This window comes from Nicotiana sylvestris, chromosome 8 (assembly GCF_000393655.2).
Source record: "Nicotiana sylvestris chromosome 8, ASM39365v2, whole genome shotgun sequence".
Taxonomy (NCBI): Eukaryota; Viridiplantae; Streptophyta; class Magnoliopsida; order Solanales; family Solanaceae; genus Nicotiana; species Nicotiana sylvestris.
The window spans coordinates 12,436,966-12,450,185 of record NC_091064.1 but is presented as its reverse complement, the minus strand read 5'-3'; the positions used below and the strand labels follow the sequence as shown (position 1 = coordinate 12,450,185).

Genomic DNA, 13,220 nt, shown 5'->3' with positions numbered 1-13,220 from the left:
GTCATTCGGAGGTGATTTGGTAGGTTTCGGCGTCATTTGTGGAATTTGAAAGTTGAGAAGTTCTTAGGCTTGAATTAGAGGGTAATTTGGTGTTTCGATGTTGTTTTGGGTGATTCGAAGGTTCGACTTAGTTCGGATGATATTATGGGATATGTTGGTATAGTTGGTTGAGGTCCCGAGGGCCTCGGGTGTGTTTCGGATAATTAGCGGGTGAGTTTAGTTGTTGAAAGAGCTGTTGATGTTGCTGGTGTCGGGTTTTTGAAGTTGGGGAGCGCTGACCGCGCAGAATTTATGCGGATAGCGGAAGGATTTCGCGGAGGCGGCAGGATTCTGCGGTCAGCAATGGAGGCTGGTGCGGACAGCGGAAAAATTGGTCGCGACCGCAGGAGCTGGAGGGGTGCACTATAAATACGAGGTTCGGAGTTTTATTTCATATTTTGACCTAAAGGATTCGAATCTTGGTGATTTTTCGAAGGTTTTTCAAGAAATTCATCGGGGTAAGTGATTCTAACTCGGAATTTGGCTAAAATACACGAATATATCATTGGATTTATCATTTGATTACTGAATTGGGATGAAACAATGGGGAAAATTGTAGAAACTTCATAAAATGGATTTTTGAGTTTTAAATGTCAATTCGAAGTCGGATTGAGTAAAACTAATATGGTTAGTCTTGTAATTGAATGGGTTGTCGGATTTTGTGACTTTGGTCAGATTTTGAGACGTGGGCCCGGGGACCCTGGCTTGAGCCAATTTCGGGTTTGGGGTCTAAATTGATAGTTTTCTTGTGAAATTCATTCCTCTAGCATAAATTGGTGGTATTGTACTGATTGTGAATAAATTCGGAGTATTTGGAGGATGTGTCGAGAGACAAGAGCATCGCGAAATAAAGATTTGATCTGTTTGAGGTAAGAGCTGGATTTAAACGAATACTAACAGCTTATAGCCTTTTCAGTGAAAAGAACTACCGGGATGCCCATACGAAGAAACATCCCTGAAAGTGCTCAATATGATAATACAGATACATAGCACAGTTGTCATGTATTCTTCGATTACATGACAGCTTGTTGTCTGAGTATCCAGCATTATAAACACGTGCACGGGTCCTGGCACATGATATAGAAACTTCTCAACCCATAATTTGATTGCCTTGGGGTTTTCTAATAGGAAAGGAGATTTACTAATGACACAAGTGTTGGGTTTTGTTATTAATAACAAAAGAGGTGTAAGTGAAAAATGGTGGAAAAAGAAATGGAGGGAAGTGAAATTTTGAATTAGTTCACTTTACTAATGCACTTTGTCCCTTATTGGTATAAGGAAAAGAAAATCTTTGTGTATATATAGAGAAGCTCATCTTTTAGCTCTTAAAGATTTAAGAAGAAGACACGCCTCGCGCCGTCGTCGTCGCTCGGCTTTGGCTTCGTGTCACGACCCGAATTTTCCACCCTCGGGAGTCGTGATGGCGCCTACTAATGTGAGCTAGGCAAGCCAAATCTTTAATCTAATTACTTCATTAACCAATTATTTTTGTTTAACAAATATAAGACGATAACGTGGTAACAACGGAAAAATATTCAAATTTAAGCGGAAGACAACAATATGATTTATGAAAACTGCATCTATTACAAATACTTAAGCTTTAACCACCCAAAACCTGGTGTCACAGTGTCACAGACGGTCTAAGATTTGCTATATACAAAGTCTGAAGAAATAACAGTACACTGTTTCTGAATAAAAGGAAAATAAAACAGGAAATAGGGATAGAGGGAGACGCCAGGGCCTGCGGACGCCTGCAGGTCTACCTTGGATCTCCACGTGGACTGAAGGTAGCCTCCAACTACGGTCTAAGAGCTGCTCCGGGATATGCACATAGTGCAGAGTGTAGTATCAGCACAACCGACCTCATGTGCTGGTAAGTGTCTAGCCTAACCTCGGCGAAGTAGTGACGAGGTTATGACCAGACTACCAAATAAACTTGTGCAGTTCAAATATATATACAGGGGAAAAGAAATACAGAAATAAACAAATAAAGATGGGAGGGGGAAACATGCTTCGGGGAATAACAGGTAAAACAGAATATTAAGAGAATTATAAAGGAATCAAAATCAACCACTAACAAGAGTAAGGAAAACAAAGGCAGATTTCACTTTCTTTTCACATCTTGTTGCAGGCGTGCAACCCGATCCCATTTCCTGTAGCTCGTGGCAGGCGTGCCACCCGCTCCTGTATGCACGTGATTTTTGCCCTATATGAGAATTACTCCCAAAAAATTCAAAATAAAATGATTTTCCTTGGTGTGCAATTTTGAGAATTTTTGTGACATTTTTGGATAATTATTTGTATTTGTCTGTGCATGTTTATTTGTTAAATTAATAAAAAATACAAAAATATGTCGCATTTGCATTTAGGATTTAATCCTACAACTGTTAGTAATTAAGTTTGTTTTACAAAAATTAAAAAATTACAAAAATAGGCATCTTTTGCATTTTTAGCATTTAATGTCCAAATATACAATTTTATGCTTAATTATTACTTAATTATGCGTTAATTGTTATTGGGAATTAATTTGCGCTTTTATAACTTAATTTAGTTCTTAATAATAATTTAAGTATTTTTATAATTTAGTTCTAGAAAAAATAAAAGAAGAAAAAGAGCAAAAATACAAAGAAAAATCGGATTGGGCCACTTCTTCAAATTTCAACCTCAGGCCCAAACAATTGTCTAACCTTCCCCGCGACCCGGTCCATTTCAAACCGGGTTGACCCAATCCATAACCCAACACCCCCTATCTTGCATTTCAAAAACAAAACAAAACAAAAAAAACCTAAAAAACCCTAAACTCATCCCCCCCCCCTTTTCTCTCCATCTTCTCCGTACAACCCTAAGTCCCCTCCCATGGCTGTTGCCCATCCACCCTCACACGACCTCCCCCTCCCCATTGACAACACACACACTCACGCATACACCCTCGCACACACACACACACACACTATTGCGTCGTCTTCCTCATCGCCGACCACCTGAAGCGACCACCCTACTGCTTCACCACCTCCTTCGCCATGGCTGCGTCGTGCTTCTTCTGCTTCTTGCTGCGTCCACTGCTGCTTCTGCTTCTTGCTGCGTCGTGCTGCTTCTGCTTCTTGCTGCTGCCGCTGCTCAACCAAGCTGCTTCTTACTGCCTCTGTCATCGTCTTCTACAACCTCGACTCCAAGCTCTGTTACGTCCAAACGCACCTCGCTTCTGCTGCGTTGTCACTGCTCGACAAGCATCTATTTTGTTTCAGCTGTGCCGCTGCCACCATTTAGTTTATTCGAAGTTTTGTCGAGGTCGTCGCTTCGTCGTCTTCAAGTCCGTTTTTGTCAAAGTTTCGTTGGATTCGTTTAAAGTTCGTTCGAGTTCGTCGTTGGTCATTTACGGTTAGTTGGTTTAAGTTCTATTTCATCCGTAATTTGTTTGATATTTTCATATTTGAAATTAGTATAAGTTTGTTTCATTTTTCTTATTTATTTTTAGATAAAAATTGATTAGTTTAATTATAATGTTGTTAAGATTTAAATTGAAGATTCATTTGATTATTTTTCAGTTTGTTTTATTAATTTAAAAGGATTTAATGTTAATATAAAAGAATGTTAGTTTAAATCGCTTGAATCCGTTGTTTGTTGTAGATTAAATTCGTGTTCATTTTGTTTAAAGTTCGTTTTTAATTCAGTGATTTAATGTGAAGTTATGTTTTGGTTTTTAATTTTTTTGAATCATGTATCTTTGTTATAATTTTGTTGGAGTTAATTTAAAAAGATCAATTGATTATTTGAAGTTTAGTGATTTGAATAAGTTTATTTGTTTTGTTTAAACTTAATTCGAGTTTAATTCGAATTTGAATAAAACTTGCTTGTTATTGTTGATGAATCTTTTCATTTATGTCCATACTTTGTTTGATTGTTCTTGAATCCGAAATTAGTATAAGTTTGATCTTCTTGTTTGTTGATTATCATTTTTGATTATTTCTTCAGTTTGCTTCATGATTTTGTTTAGTTTTAATATAGAAATTGTTGGTTGTAATGTTGTTAGATTTAATTTTAAGTTCAAATGATTATTGAATTTAGAAATCTGAATATACATGTTTGTTGGTGTTGAATCTGAAAGTAGGTTTGTTTGTTGTTAAAGATGTTGTTCAATCAAGATAATTTTAGTTATTTCTTTGTTGTTCATCATTTAGTTTGAATTTGTTGTTGAACATTGTTAGAAATTGGTCATATTTGCTATATTTTGGTTGAAATTGATTAAATGAAGTGGTTATAGCTGATGGGGGTAGTTTGGTAATTTGCAGTACGTTCAGGGATAAAATGGTAATTTCAGTAAGGGCAGAGGGGTATTTTTGGAATTTAAATTCTGAATAATTATTTATTTTGAGTGTTCTTTCCATTAAAATTAAGATAATATTAAAGTAATTAATAATGGGGGACAAAATATAATGGGGTGTGGGTGATATAATTGTTTAATATAATGGGGGACAAGATATAATGTAGTGGAGGGGAATATTGTATTTGTTTATGTTAGACATGGGAGACAAGATGTAATGGGGTGGGGTTGATATATTTGTTTAATGTAGTGGGGAATAAGTGGGAAGATAATGGGTTTGGTAGGAGAAAGTGGTTGATTTATTAATTGATTAAAGAGTTTTGGGATGAGATATAAATAAAAGACTTGAATCAGATCTTGAAGGGGGACAGAGATATAGAGAGAGAAAAAAGAGCTGAATATTTAAGAGAGAAAGAAAATTACGAAAAATATTAAAACTTTCAAGAAAAAAAAAGAAAAAAAAATACAAATAAAAAAGGGGGCTGGAAATTAGAAGAGAGAATAGTACACACCTGATAAATATTCTGATATATGGGTTTAGAAAAGAAGGGTTAAACATTAATTAGCCTTTCAAAATCTGAAAATTCCCTTGGTTTCTGTCCGTTGTTTGTTGTTGGTGTTTCTGGATTTTATTTTGATTTTCAAATCTGTCAATGGGATTTCTGTTGACTGGATTGCTGGTTATTATTGTTGTTGCTATGTTACGTACTATGTGGCTGACTTTCTTCTTCTTATATTGACAATACCAGGTACACAACTGTAATTTTGGCCTTTTGTAAGCTGAAAATGAAGAATGGAAGTTTAAATTTTCAATTTAGTTTTTTTTTTATTAATTGCAGTTATGTTATTTCATGTATTATTATTCTGTAAATCGCCGTTGTTTTGCATAATTAGGCATATTGTAGCGATATATTAAATAATGCTTTGCTTTAACCTGATTATTAGGTAGTATATATTTAAGCATGTTCATTACTGATTAAACTGTCAAATAATTAAAATAGAAGAAAATAACGTAAAAATGGCTTTATTAAATCAGTTTGGCAAAATTGATTAAGTTCCTTATTCATAAGGGTTTTAGTATCGCCAACGTTAAGTTAATCGGAATCATGTAGCTAAATTCAGTTAAAACATGAATTAATTTTGCGAATCAAGTATTAGGACAGGATTTGAATTAAAACAAGGTTAGTTAAGGTTAAATTATTTAATTTTTAGAAATACGGTTTAGTAATCAAGATTATTTCTAATTTTCAGTATTTGTAAATAATTAATTTCAATAGCTCAAGTCATCTAACAATATGATTTTTAATCCGACTATGGGATAATTAGTTTTTTTAAAAAAAAAATAAATTATTTGACAATTCCCTGTTGTATTTATAATTATAATTTTTATTACTTTCCATTAATATTTGTTTTTCTCTTCTATTTAATATGTTATTTTTAAGTATGTAGAGATTGATTTTATATTTATAGATAAACTTAGTAATGATAAAAATGTAGTCATTAAAGGATATTCATAAAATAAGGAAGGATGTCGTTAAAAATAAATAGATGTAAACAATACAAAAATTTGCAGGATTCTCCAATCTTATTTATTTATTTTTTTTAAAAAAAAAATACTTAGATCCCGGGATGGGCCGTTTAGTAAATTTCACGGTCCTACCTAAAAGTATAATAACGCGTAGTCTTTTGGCGCATATTTAATAAGGTTATTTTCTTAAATATGGGTGTGCATTTATGTAACCCAAATCCCGATCTTGACGGAGTCAAAATGCGTCAACAAATCACGTGTACACTGGTTGTGACGTGGTTCGAGATGCATTTTCACGACGTTGCAATTCTTGTATAAAATAATAATAAGAATAATGATAAAAGCGGTTAAAAGTTAAATTTTGCACATAGGTTCAACATGTATTAAATCAGATAATCAAGCCAAATATGACAGTTGAGCGACCGTGCTAGAACCACGGAACTCGGGAATGCCTAACACCTTCTCCCGGGTTAACAGAATTCCTTATCCGGATTTCTGGTGCGCAGACTGTAATATGGAGTCATTCTTTTCCTCGATTCGGGATTAAATTGGTGACTTGGGACACCCTAAATATCCCAAGTGGCGACTCTGAAATAAATAAATAAATCCCGTTTCGATTGTCCTTTAACTGGAAAAACTCCTACGCCCCTCGCGGGGGCGGAAAAAGGAGGTGTGACAGCTCCCATTTCATTTATCTCGTGGTAGGCGTGCCATCCGCTCCCATTTCATTTATCTCGTGGCAGGCGTGCCACCCGCTCCCATTTTATTTATCTCGTGGTAGGCGTACCACCCACTGCCATTTCATTATATCTTGTGGTAGGCGTACCACCCGCTCCCATTTCATTATATCTTGTGGTAGGTGTACCACTCCCTCCCATTTCATTATATCTTGTGGTAGGCGTACCACCCCCTCCCATTTACAAGCCAACAATAATCACAAGGAATCCCGGCAAGGGAACAAGAACAATATAACAACTTCCCGGCAAGGGAACAATGATATTTCAACAACATCCCGGCAAGGGAACAATACTATCAAAACAAACATCCCGGCAAGGGATCATTAATATCAAACAAACATCCCGACAAGGGAACAATGGTGATAATAACATATGAAGCGCAATAAACCACAACAGAGTCATAACAATTATAATACAAGACTCACGGGCATGCTTGACACCAACGTATAGATACTCGTCACCATGCATATACGTCGTACTCCACAATTAACATGTAGCACATAAGACACAACTCCTAATCCCTCAAGCTAAGGTTAGACCAAACACTTACCTCGATGACACAAACACAATTCACGATTCAACTATAGCTTTACCCCTTGATTCCACCACCAATTCGCTCGTATCTAGTCACAAGTTACTTAATTACGTCAATGAACGCTAAATGAATCAACCCCAATGCATGAAATGAATTTCCTAAAGTTTTACCCAAAAAGTCAAAAATGGCCCCCCGGGCCCACATGGTCAAAACCCGATTACCCATTCCCCTAGGAAACCAAATATATAATTTTTTTTTTAAATCGGACCTCAAATCGAGGTCCAAATCCCCAATTTTTAAAAAACTTAGGTTCTACCCAAAACACCCAATTTTCCCATGAAAACCATTGATTTTAAGTTGAAATCATGTTAAAAGATGTTAATGATTGAAAGAAATGAGTTAAAATTAACTTACAATCATGTGTACAGTGCGATGAATACTTCAAAAGAATTATGGGACGCACTAGTACAAGACGGAAGATGCATACTTGAAGATGCAATTAATTCTTGCATGTAAAACACACACGCGTTCATGCATTCCTTTAAGTTTATAGCCATTCCCCATTCATGTGGGGGATTGTTGGGTTTTGTTATTAATAACTAAAGAGGTGTGAATGGAAAGTTGTGGCAAAAGAAATGGAGGGAAGTGAAATTTTGAATTAATCCACTTTACTCATGCACTTTGTCCCTCGTTGGTAGAAGGAAAGAAAATCTTTATGTATATATAGAGAAACTCATCTTTTAACTCTTAAAGAGTTAGAAGAAGGCAAGTCTCGCGCCGTCGTCGTCACTCGGCTTTGGCTTCGGTCAAAGATTGATTGATTAATCTTTTTGGACAAAATCCTTTTCAATTATTTAATTAATTAATTAAATTAATTAACAAAAAATTCAATTCGAAATAACCCATGACCCGCGACCCGATCTGGTCCGTCTTCTTTCCCGGATTAATTTTAAATCCGTTTGTTTTTCCCACAATTTTTTCCCACCTGTTCCAACAACTATGGTTGTTCTGAAAGGTTGCAAACCTTTTGAGAAACAGTGCCAAATTGGCTATAAATATTCCTTCAATCCTAGAATTTTGACTTACAAAATTTTCTGATCTTCTTCTTCTTCTGCACATAAAAAATTCCAGTGTGTTTTACAGCCTTCGAGTGGCTCTTTGTTCATCGACGTTTTTGGTACCAACACTCCGGTGAGTTAAACCGTTCTATCCTGGGAGGATATATTCCAGAACCTCGGGTACTTGAGGGGAATAATTTCCTTAAGGACACACTGTGTATTCAATGGAATTGATTTATTTCTATACTATTTTCAAAATTTATTTTGACGTTCCTATACTGTTTTCAGAATTTATTTTGACGTTCTAGTTTTACTAACTTTCTATTTCTGTTTTTCAGAAAGTTTATTGTTTTATTGATTTTACAGCAATACAGTTTTAATAACAACAAGCCTTTCGACAACACGAGTGACCAAAATCATGAGAATGTTTTCAGCTATGCGCAACATTGTAGAAATAGAATTATCAAATTATTTGAGATTATTTTAAACGTTGACAGCAGAAAAACAGATTTTTTTCAAAGCTTTCTTCCCTTTTTATTCCGCTGGTTTCAGGATGACAGATTAAGTTGAAGTATTTATCAGAATTTCAAAGCTGATACTTTTACTAGAGGCTGCATCTCTATCTTTCTCTGTATTAACTGAAAACGAATCTCTTATATGAACCAAGAGCAAGCTAAATGTAATGGGGCACTCTGTTCTTGAACTTGTTGAAAAGTGCAACTAATTTCTTATTACTAGGTGCTGATGTAAATGGAAGTATTTCGTTGTAATTTGCCCAACAGCATATAAGCCAGTCCATTATAAAATGATCTCTATTTTGCACGAACTCTCATTCATACCAGCTAGACAACATATAGTGAAAACCAAAAGAGCAGAACACAAAGATTAGTACTTAATTTGGCGGGGTGTGCCAAGCCCAAGCAATAGTGCAAGACCAGGGCGACGCATGAAGGCCCAGGCAGCAAGCTACCTTGATGAGCCTTCCCCCTTAAAAAATTGAGTTAATATCGTGTGAGTCAATGACCCACATATCAGATATTAAACTGATAAGAACAGATACTACACTTGATCTTAGCCAAAAGGCCGAGAAAGGTATGCTTTACTACATTCACAGGCCTCTTGTTTTATAATGCCTTTCAACTCTTTGTTTTCCATTTTCTACCGATATGGGAGTGACAAATCTTATTATATTATTCATTTAAGTCCCCAGAAAGGAACTTCTTTTTTTCTTGGAAGGATACCAAAGGGCAAACTGCAACTTGTTGAGAAGCGGAGAAAAAGCTCAAAATCATACATTATTTTTGGCTTTAGACTCAAAATCATACATATTCTTTCACATGGAGCACCAATATCCCATTTACTTTAACAAAATAGTGCAATTTTAGTCATAACCCTACACACATTTTTTTAACGGATACCTCCTTACGCGCCTTTTATTCCCTACAAACGATTAGCTATCAGTCTCTCTGTCTTCCATCGTTTTTTACGAAGAGAGTAATACCAAGAGCAGCTGAATTTTTTGAAAACCAAATTGGCTTTTGGAACATCCGGGATATTGCCGAGGTTTTCCTAACGAAGTTTTCTTCACCATTCAATGACGGTTCTCACCTGATTTTCGAGCTCTTTGACGTTGGCGATGATCAACCTTCTTTTAATTATATTTTTCTCTACGTGCAGAAGAGCTTATCAAGGTTAATAGATATCCTCAACTTTGTATACTATAGTCGGACCTTTATATAACAACATCGCCATATAACAATCATTTACTAAAAAAGTCAAGTTTTTTCGGAACCAATTTGTATGTTATGTTATAATATATGTTCTATAATAGTACTGCGCTATAACAACTAAAAATATCTGAAACAAACGAGGCTATTATAGAGAAGTTTGACTATATATTAATACGAGCTTTTCTGACAAACCTTTTCCAGTGCTTGCTGTTGCTTTAAGTTTCCGCAGCATCCTCTATAGCTAGGAAAGCATTGAGGTTTTTAACTTTTTTCACCAAATGTTCAAGCTGTCCCTTTGCACCAGCAATTAGCTTCACATTTTTACTTATTGTCTCAATAGGTTCTCCAATAAAAGATTCAGCACTGCACCTGATATCTTTCTTTCTTTTGGGTAAGCAAAGAATATAAATTAAACAGATAGTTTCTCAGCTCTAAGACTTTCTTTATTTTCAGAATTGTTCTAATTGTTTCTTTACGGATGAGTTGCTTGGCATTACTTGTTGGGATTTTATGTATTTAAGTTTATTAAATACTTAAAAGAGTGTGAATGGGAAATGGAGGGAAATGAAATTTTTGAGTGAAATTTTAAGTTTTCCCCCTTGGCAAAGGGACATTGTCCCATATTGGAAGAGGAAGAGGGTTTTTATTGGTATATAAGCAATTGCTCTTCTTCTAGCTCTTAAAGAGTTGAGAAGAAGACAAGCCTCGCGCCATCATCGCTTGGCTTCGATTGATTGATTGATTTTTTGCACCAAATTTATTTGTTAATAGTAAAATATTAACAGAAATGTTATTAAATATTTGTTTTAATAACATAATATTAATATTAAAATAAATATTAATATTAAATCCTCCCATCCGTTTTTCAGTTTTATTTTCTCTCTTTATTGTTGAGTAAATAGCGATTTATGTTATGGCATTTATGATGTGGCCGTTTTGCATAAACAACCATTCCGAAAAGTTGCACCTCTTCAGATTTCAGCCCAACTTTGGCTATAAATACAAGTCTATCCTGCTCAGAATTTCCATACGATTTTCTGAGTTTCTCCTCCTTCTTCTGCATACTTTTAACATCAAACAAAGCAACAGTAAGTGTGATTTGCTATCGAACTTTGTGTTCGCTGAAACACTGGGGTTTGAAGTACCACTACACTAGTGTGTAATTCGTTTTATCCTGAGAGGAAATAATCCATAACCTTGGGTACTAGGAGGAGATTAAATTCCTTAAGGAAACACTATGAATTCAGTGAGCTCGGATTAAAATTCCGTTTCTGTTTATGTTCATTTATATTTTCCTGAATATTTTACAAATACAGTTTACTAACAAGCTTAAGGATTTTATATATTTTCTGTATTTGTACTCACTGTGTCTGGAGAGTAAAACCTTTGTGATTTTGTACTCTATTGGAAATTAAAATCTACGTGATTTTAACGTTTGTGTCATTCTTTTACAGAAATGACTAATGATAATGTGAACCAAGTTGTTCCAATGGTGACTGTCAATGCCTCAACGAGCCGAACAACACCGGCAGCATTGGCACCGGCGGAGAAACCCGGAAAATTTTTCGTGATTGATTTCAAGCGCTGGCAGTAAAAGATGTTCTTCTATTTGACTACTCTAAGTCTCCAGAAGTTCATCAAGGAAGATGTTCCTGTGCTGTCCGATGAAACTCCAAAAACTGAACGCTTTCTCGTGATTAAGGTGTAGAAGCATTCAGATTTTTTGTGCAAGAATTATATTCTAAGCGGGCTGGAGGATGCTTTGTATAACGTCTACAGTGGCTTGGAAACGTCAAAAGAACTGTGGACTGCGCTTGAAAAGAAATACAAAACCGAAGATGTCAGGTTGAAGAAGTTCGTTGCTGCAAAGTTTTTGGACTACAAAATGGTAGATAGCAAGTCTGTTATTATCCAAGTCCAGAAATTGCAAGTGATTATTCACGATCTCCTTGCTGAAGGTATAAATCAAATTAATACTGATGTTGAAAGTAGTAATCTTAGTATTTTTACTAACAGAAATTTCATTGAAGGTCTTGTCATCAATGAAGCATTCCAAGTAGCAGTGATGATTGAGAAGTTACCTCCTTTGTGGAAGGACTTCAAAAATTACTTAAAAAAGAGATGTCCCTTGAAGATCTCATTGTTCGGTTGAGAATCGAAGAGGACAACAAAGCTACTGAAAAGAGAGGCCGTGGAAACTCAACAATAATGGGAGCAAATATTGTTGAAGAGAATAAAAAGAAGAAGAAAGCTTCTGGACCGAAATGCAACCCAAGCAAGGAGTGGTTCAGTGGAAATTGCTACAACTGTGGAAAAGCCGGACACAAATCTACCGAGTGTCGTGCTCCGAAGAAAGACAAGAAGAAGGGTCAAGCAAACATGGTTGAAAAGCATGATGATATTGATGACTTATGTGCCATGCTTTCCGAATGCAACTTGGTGGACAATCCTAAAGAGTGGTGGATTGATTCTAGAGCCACTCGCCATGTTTGTGCTGTTAGAGAAGCTTTTGCTACTTATGCTCATGTTGGACCCGATGAGATGTTTTCTATGGGAAATGCTGCAAAGGCCAAGATTGAAGGATGTGGGAAGATATTTCTCAAAATGACTTCTGGCAAAGTTGTGACTTTGAACAACGCCCTTCATGTTCCCGAGATTAGGAAGAATTTAGTCTCTGTTGGACTTCTTGTTAAGAATGGTTTTAAATGTGTTTTTATTTCTGATAAGGTTGTAATAAGTAAGAATGAAAATTTGTAGGAAAAGGTTACCTTATTGAGGGCCTTTTCAAGTTGAATGTAATGGTTGTTGAAAATAATAATAAAATTTCAGCTTCGTCTTACTTAATTGAGTCAAATGAATTATGGCATATACGTTTGGGTCATGTCAATTATAAAACCTTGCGGAAAATAATTAATTTGGAAGTATTGCCTAAGTTTGAATGTGACAAATCAAAATGTCAAGTATGTGTGGAATCTAAGTATGTTAAACATCCTTATAAGTCAATTGAAAGGAATTCAAATCCTTTAGACTTAATTCACGCAGATATTTGTGACATGAAGTCAATACCATCTCGCGGTGGAAAGAAGTATTTCATAACTTTTATTGACGATAGTACTCGATATTGCTATGCTTACTTACTTAATAGTAAAGATGAAGCAATAGACGCATTCAAGCAATACAAAAATGAAGTTAAAACGCAACTTAACTAGAAAATAAAAATGATAAGAAGTGATATGTGTGGTAAATATGAATCTTCTTTTGAACAAATATGT

The 13,220-nt window shown here is 35.4% G+C and overlaps 1 non-coding gene across 1 annotated transcript; it reads right to left on the bottom strand.

Moving 5' to 3' along the window:
* Positions 1–9,118: 9,118 nt before the first annotated feature.
* Positions 9,119–9,314, bottom strand: LOC138876718 (U2 spliceosomal RNA). Its single transcript, XR_011402055.1, has one exon. It is a non-coding gene; the product is annotated as a U2 spliceosomal RNA (small nuclear RNA).
* Positions 9,315–13,220: the final 3,906 nt, after the last annotated feature.